General features: G+C 40.2%; 1 protein-coding gene across 1 annotated transcript in view; it reads left to right on the plus strand.

Annotated features, from left to right (window-relative positions):
- The first annotated feature begins 18 nt into the window (after positions 1 to 18).
- The window catches only part of ICA1L (islet cell autoantigen 1,69kDa-like), a 99,306-nt gene continuing 92,464 nt past the window's right edge, over positions 19 to 6,860 (plus strand). Inside the window, exons 1-3 of the mRNA XM_011974471.1 lie at positions 19 to 558; positions 832 to 958; positions 1,843 to 1,912. The gene's annotated coding sequence lies outside the window, so the exon portion shown is untranslated. The remainder of the gene's footprint in view (positions 559 to 831; positions 959 to 1,842; positions 1,913 to 6,860) is intronic.

Below are 6,860 nucleotides of genomic sequence, written 5' to 3' on the forward strand. Positions count from 1 at the left end.
GCGCGCGCGCCTTCTCGGGTCCTTGCTGGCCTCCTTGGTTCTCTCGGGGACCCCGGCCGCTGCCTGCGGCCTTCTACCAGGCGAGGCCCTGCTCGGGGTTCTTCCGGCCTCCCACCAGGCAAAACCCGCAAGGAGCGGTTTCTGGCGTGACTGGGTCCCTGCGGCCGAAGGGCGCCTCCCGGCCACGCTCGCTGTAGTGAAGGAGCGCGGCAGCCCGGGGCTCATTTGGGTGATTTCCCTCGGCGGTGGAGGTCGCTCCTAGTAGACGCGGCGGCTAATCACCCAAACAGCCCTCAGGTGCCTCCCTGCTGGCCTCTTTTTCACGTGGTGCTTATTTTTATTTCGCTATTATTTTGTAATGGGAATATCTTCTTTAGAAACTAATTGGCAACCGATGGAGAAAAACAAAACATAGTAAATGTGCGGTTTGGGTTGAACTGCAGAATGCACGGGCCCACGAGGGGCTCCGCGCACAGATCCTGTTCCCCAGGCCTTGAACCCGGCCCCACGGCACAGATCTGGCTCCTGGAAACGCGGGTCAGCTGGTCAGGTGCCCAGGTGATGTCAGTGGTCAGATACCTGATGCTCTAAGGAAGACGGAGAGGGGAAAGCCGGGAGTCCATCCTGGCAACTCACCCGCGGTGCTGGGGCGTTGCCAGTAGAGGGGGTGGAATCAGTTTTTGTGTGATAGATGATCTTGATGCACACAGCATAAAGGCTGTTATAAACTATGGGTCTCTGTAAAATAGATTGTTGGGAAGATAACATTTTTCCATGGTTTTTATTTTTCCCAAAAGTATTTATGTATTGATTTATTTGGTTCTGACTCAGGCGACGTACTGTAAGATGGTATTACTTTAATCATCTTCACATCAGTATTTATGGAATAGCCACAGGTGCCTCAACCTTTAGTAGGAGTTAATTATACATTTTCTGGCCGAGTAAACATCTCCGAATGGTATGTATGTGTTTTTATATGACCAAAATTTTAAATCGTTTAGTATTTATCTGTGCCTATCATACCCAGTATTCTTTGAAATCTCTATTTAATAGTCCAAAATGATTGTTTTTCTAGTCATTGAAACAGCTATGTGGAAGGCAGTGTTCTAATTACCAGTTTAATTTTAGAGTTAGAAGGGTGCTCAGAGATCAGCCAGTTCAACGAGGAAAAACTGCAAATATGAGACTGGTGGAAAAAGTAGGATGCCGTATTTTTTATTATAAATATCATAAAAAATATAAAACAAAGTTTATGCCAGTTACGGAACTAGGACCAGATATCAAAATATTAGATATAAAATGGATAATATACTGTCTTGTTCTACTATACTGCCAAACTTTGTGATTTAATTGTGTTATCCTATATTTACATTTTTTCTTTTATACTTTAGCTTTTTCAGTACTCACTGTGCTTCCTTTAAAATTTTATCCTTTTTACATTCTTTAACAACAACAGATGGGATATGTGAAAGAGTTTTAAATATATCTGTAACTGGAAAGATTTCCTTGTTCGAAGTAGATTTTCTTATTTAATAATATTCTTATTGCCCTGTTCCATTTTGTCTGTTTTTCATTCATCCCTTAAGTTTTATGTTTTTTTTTTTTTGGAAATCAAAATTTTCAAACTTGTGCTTGGATCCAGTATTCACCATTAAAAGTTAGTCACCTTCTATGTATCTCATTGTTATTTTGCCATTATTGACTCACTTGCATATAACACTAGGGTTTTTAAATTCTTTTGCTAATTTAGTTGAGATAAAAAATAGACTAAAGTAACACAATATCTATATTTACAGCAGCTGACATTAACAACTGTTAACATTTTGTTGTATTTATTTCTAGTATTTTTTTAGATAAGGAAATAAAATATTTCCAATAAAGTTGAAGTCTCATCCCACCCATCCATAACCAGGTACTTAACATCATGAGTTGATATCTGTGTTTTGTATTTCTTAAATTATATTTTATATGTGTCTATTATTGCATGTGTTTTTAAATTTTAAATAAGTTACATCATATTGCTTATAGCCTGCACTTGTGTTTTTCACTAAGTATTATTTTATTTTGGTTTTTTGAGACGGAGCCTCGCTCTGTCGTCCAGGCTGGAGTGCAGTGGCCGGATCTCAGCTCACTGCAAGCTCCGCCTCCCGGGTTCACGCCATTCTCCTGCCTCAGCCTCCCAAGTAGCTGGGACTACAGGCTCCTGCCACCACGCCTGGCTAATTGTTTGTATTTTTAATAGAGACCGGGTTTCACCGTGCCAGCTGGAATGGTCTCGATCTCCTGACCTCGTGATCCGCCCGCCTCTGCCTTCCACAGTACTGGGATTACGAGTGTGAGCCACTACGCCTGGCCTCACTCCGTATTATTTTAAAAATTGATTTGGATTGATATTGATAGTTCTAGCCACTAACATATTTGTTTTAAATGTTTTTTGTTGTTGTTGTTGTTGTTGTTTTGAGACGGAGTCTCGCTCTGTCACCCAGGCTGGAGTGCAGTGGCGCCATCTCTGCTCACTGTAACCTCCGCCTCCTGGGTTCAAGCAATTCTCCTGTCTCAGTCTCCCGAGTAGCTGGGACTACAAGCACATGCCACCACACCCAGCTAATTTTCTTATTTTTAGTAGAGATGGGGGTTTTACCATATTATTCAGGCTGGTCTCAAACTCCTGGATTTAGGTGATCCACCCACCTCAGCCTCCCAAAGTGCTGGGATTACAGGGGTGAGCCACCACGCCCAGCCTTAATTATTTATATAGTATTCTGTATATACTACATTTTTATCTGTATAGCTTTTTATTAATATACTTAGATTATTTCTAGTTTTTTATTACAATGCTAAAACAAGTAGACGTTCATTTGGTGAATACTTACTGAGTATCTACTATGTGTCTTGCACTATTTGCTCACAAACAGATGAAAATCTCTGCCCACACAAAAGCTTTAAATACCTAGTGGTGGAATTGCTAGGTCACGAAGTAGGAGCATGTTTAGTTTTATGAGAAACTGCCAGACCATTTTCCAAAATGGTTATACCGTCTAATGCTTTCATTGGCAATATGTGAGTTCCGGTTACTCACATTCTCACCAGTTTTGGTGTTGTCAGTCTTTGTCATTTAAGCTATTATCGTGGATGTATATTGGTGTATCATCATGAGTTGAGAATTCATTCCTGCTCTTGCTTTTATCAAAAGTTTTTTTGTTTTTGAGGGGAAATTCACATAACATACAATTAGCCTTTTTTTTCTTTTTTACTTTGACTAAACAAACCCAAACAACTGTTTTGAAGTGTACAATTCAGTGATATTTATTGTTTTCACAATGTTGTGAGATCACCAGCTCTCTCTAGTTTGAAAACTTTTTCATCACCCCATAAAGACACCCCTTACTCATTAATTACTTGATTTGTAGTTTTTTTGTTGCTGAGTGGTATTCCATTGCACATTATTACTATAATTTGTTTGTTCACTTGTTAATAGATATTCTAATTTTTGGCTATTTTGAATAAAGCTACCAAGAACATTTACAGGTCTTTGGGCATATTTTTCATTTATCTTGGGTAAATAAGAATACAATTGCTGGATTGTGTGTGTTTCCAAGAAACTCAATTTTTTCTGAAGTGGTTATACCCATTTTATATTCCCACAACCAATGTATGAAAGTTCCAGTTGTTCCTCATTGTTGCCAGCACTTTGAATTGACAGATTGGTTGTTAAGCAAGATCAAATGGGGGTGTGCTGATACCTCTTTGTGGTTTTAATTTTTGTTTCCCTGATGAATAATGTTGAATATATTTTTATATGCTTAATGGCCATTAGTATATAGTTGTACACTGCATAAAGGTGTTTTGGTCAATGATGGACCACAGATACGATAGTAGTCACATAAGATTGTAATAGCGTATTTTTATTGTACCATTTCAGTGTTTAGACATGTTTAGATACACAAATACTTACCATCATTGTGTTGCAGTTGCCTACAGTATTCAGTATGTAACATGCTGTACAGGTTTGTAGCCTGGGAGCAATAGCCCCTAGGTATGTGGTAGGCTTATAACATTTGGTTTGTATAAGTACATTCTGTGATGTTCTCACAATGATGAAATCACCTAATGACACATTTCTCAGAACATATTCCCACAGTTAATGCATGACTGCATGTGAATATCTTTTGTTAGTTTGCTCAAATAATTTATCTGTTAAAATGAGATTTTCTTATTACTCAGTTGTAATTACTCTTCATATATTCAGAACACAGGTCTGTTCATATGTGTGTGTGTATGTATGAAAAGTTTCCTCCAAATTTTCATTTTCTGAATTGTGTTTTTCAAATAACAATTTTAAATTTTGGTGATAATCCAACTTCTTGATTTTTTTTTCTTTTATAATTAATGTTTTAAATAGTCTAAGAAATCATTGTCTGCCCCAAGGTTGCAAAGATTTTTTCTTCTGGGAGTTTTACAGTTTTTTGAGATGGAATCTCACGCTCTTGCCCAGGCTGGAGTGCAGTGGCAGGATCTCAGCTCACTGCAACCTACGCCTCCCAGGTTCAAGTGATTCTCCTGCCACAGCCTCCTGAATAGCTGGGACTACAGGCACCTGCTACCTTGCCCAGCTAATTTTTTGTATTTTTAGTAGAGACAGAGTTTCACCATATTGGCCAGACTGGTCTCGAACTCCTAACCTTGTGATTCGCCCGCCTCGGCTTCCCAAAGTGCTGGGATTACAAGCGTGAGCCACTGCGCCTAGCCAGGAGTTTTACAGTTTTTAAATTTTACATTTAAGTCTGTTACACATTTTGAATTACTCTTTGTAAATGATGTTAGTTAAGAATTGGGGAGCAATTCTTTTGACATATGGATATCTGGTTGTCCTTGTATTGTCTGTTAAAAGTCAAACCTTTCCACCAGTGAATTGCTTTGGCACCTCTGTTAGTCCATTTTGGGTTACTATAAAGGAATACCTGAGACTGCGTAATTTATAAAGAAAAGCAGTTTATTTGTCTCACAGTTCTGCAGGCTGTACAAGAAGCATGGTGCAGCACCTGCATCTGATGAGGGCCTCAGGCTTCTTCCACTCATGGAGGAAGGTGAAGGGGGAGCAGGTGTTGCATGGTGAGAGAGGGAAGGGTGCCACACTCTGTTAAATAGCCAGCTCTCACATGAACTTACAGAGTAAGAACTCACTCATCACCAAGCCATTGATGAGGAATCCACCCCCATGACTTCCCAGAAGGCCCAACCTCCAATATTAGGGATCACATATCAACATGAAATTTTTAGGGGACAAACATCCAAACTATATCAGTGCCCTTGTCAGAAATCATTTGGTTGTATATTTGTGGATGTATTTCTGTGTGTTCTCTAATTTTTCTCAGCAATGTGCTATAGTTTTTAATAGCACTGTGGTATGTATTTCACTGAATTTGCTGCTAAATATTTCATAGCTTTGGATGTTATTAAAAATGAGAGTGGATTTTAAATTTCACTTTCTAGGCTGGGTGTGGTGGCTCACACCTATAATCCTAGCACTTTGGAAGCCTAGGTAAGGGGAATCACTTGAGGCCAGGAGTTTGACACCAGCCTGGGCAACATAGGGAGACTCCATCTCTACCAAAAAAAAAAAAAAATCACTTCCTAATTGTTTGCTACTAATATATAGAAATGTGATACATTTGTTTTACATTGATTCACTAATTGCTGAATTTGCTCAGATCTGTTGCATTAGATCTAGTAGATTTTTAAAAGATTCTTTAGGATTTTTTGCATACATAATCATGACACCTGTGAATAAAGACATCTTTGCCTTTTCCTTTCAAATGTGGAAGGGGTGTGAGCAGTCATCTTTGCCTCTTACCCAATATTAAAGGAAAAATATTCACTATTTCACAGTTAAGTATGATGTTAGCTGTGTGGGGTTTTTTGTTGTTGTCTTCTTTTTTTTTCTTTCTTTTTTTTGGGGGGGGGGATAGAGTCTTGCTCTGTCACCCAGGCTAGAGTGCAGTGGCACGATCTCGGCTCACTACAACCTCTGCCTCTCAGGTTCAAGCAATTCCCCTGCCTCAGCCACCCAAGTCGCTGGGACTATGGGTGTGCAGCACTATGCCCAGCTAATTTTTGTATGTTTAGTGGACACAGGGTTTCACCATGTTGGCCAGGCTAGTCTCGACCTTCTGACCTCACATTTTCTGCCCACCTTGGCCTTCCAAAGTGCTGGGATTACAAATGTGAGCCACCTTACCCGGCCAGAGTTTCTTTTTCTTAAATCATGAGTGAGTGATACATTTTTTCATTTTTTTCCTACATGTATTGAAATGGTGATACTTCTCCTTTAATCTCTTAATTTAATGAATTATATAGACTGATTTTCTTTTTCTTTTTTTTTTTTTTTTTTTGAGATGGACTCTTGCTCCTTCACCCAGGCTGGAGTTCTGTAGTGCCATCTCAGCTCACTGCAGTCTCCACCTACCAGGATCAAGCAGTCCTCCCACCTCAGCCTCCCAAGTAGCTGGGACTACAAGTGTGTGCCACCACACCCAGCTAATTTATTTTTATTTTTATTTTGAGACAGTCTTGCTCCTGTCCCCCAGGCTGGAGTGCAGTGGTGCACTCTCGTCTCACTGCAACCGCCACCTCCTGGGTTCAAGCGGTTCTTCTGCCTCAGCCTCCCGAGTAGCTGGGATTATAGGAGTGCACCACCATGCCTGGCTAATTTTTGTATTTTTAGTAGAGACGAGGTTTCACCATGTTGGCCAGGCTGGTCTTGAACCCCTGACCTCAAGTGATCCGCCTGCCCTGGCCTTCCAGAGTGCTGGGATTGCAGACGTGAGCCACCATGCCCCACCAAAGAGAAGATTTTTTTT

Source organism: Mandrillus leucophaeus, unplaced genomic scaffold (genome assembly GCF_000951045.1).
Source record: "Mandrillus leucophaeus isolate KB7577 unplaced genomic scaffold, Mleu.le_1.0 Scaffold146, whole genome shotgun sequence".
Taxonomy (NCBI): domain Eukaryota; kingdom Metazoa; phylum Chordata; class Mammalia; order Primates; family Cercopithecidae; genus Mandrillus; species Mandrillus leucophaeus.